The sequence below is a fragment of the Myotis davidii genome, unplaced genomic scaffold, assembly GCF_000327345.1.
Source record: "Myotis davidii unplaced genomic scaffold, ASM32734v1 scaffold13, whole genome shotgun sequence".
NCBI classification, from domain to species: domain Eukaryota; kingdom Metazoa; phylum Chordata; class Mammalia; order Chiroptera; family Vespertilionidae; genus Myotis; species Myotis davidii.
Window position 1 is genome coordinate 385,568 of NW_006286243.1, and position 797 is coordinate 386,364.

The following is a 797-nucleotide window of genomic DNA, read 5'->3' on the forward strand; positions in this document are numbered from 1 at the left end:
TTAATGTGTTTATTGATGCTTTTTAGAGAGAATGGAAGGGAGAGGGAGAGGGAGAGGGAGAGGGAGAGGAAGAGAGAGAGAAACATCGCTCAGTTGGGTAAGTGCCCTGACAAGGTGACCTTTCGCTGCACAGGATGATGCTCAACCAACTGAGCCACCCCAGCCAGGGCAATACATGTGGCCTTTTAAACAGTGCTGACAGGAGGAGCATTCATCGTGCTCCCTGGCATCTGTGGTCAGTTTGGCTCAAATAAATTCTTATGGAAAACAAATAAATGAAAGTAAACAGTGCCGCCCTGGTCGGTTTGGCCCAGTGGATAGAGCGTCGGCCTGCAGACCAAAGGGTCCGGGGTTCGATTCCGGTCAAGGGCATGTACCTCGGTTGCAGGCTCCTCCCCAGCCCATGCCCTGGTCGGGGCACACGCAGAGGCAACCACTCAATGTGTCTCTCTCACATCGATATTTCTGTCTTTCCCTCCCTCTTCCTCTCTTTCTCTCTCCCCGTTACCCCCCTCTCTCCCTTCCACTCTAAAAATCCATGGAAAAAATACCCTCGGATGAGGATTTTTAAAATAAGGAAAGCACATAGGAGGGGAGAGAAGTTCCAATTCACCATCAGTACTGGTGCCAAAAATAAAGTTTGTGGAATGCCTAAATCAGTGGTGGGAAACATCCAGCCCAAGGGCCGTACAGGGCCCACGGAGTCATCTGGTCTGACCCTGCAAAGGCATCAGGAGCCAGTTAATTGAATGTCTGATTGAATATAGCAGCTAATTTTTAAGTTGTTAATATTGTTT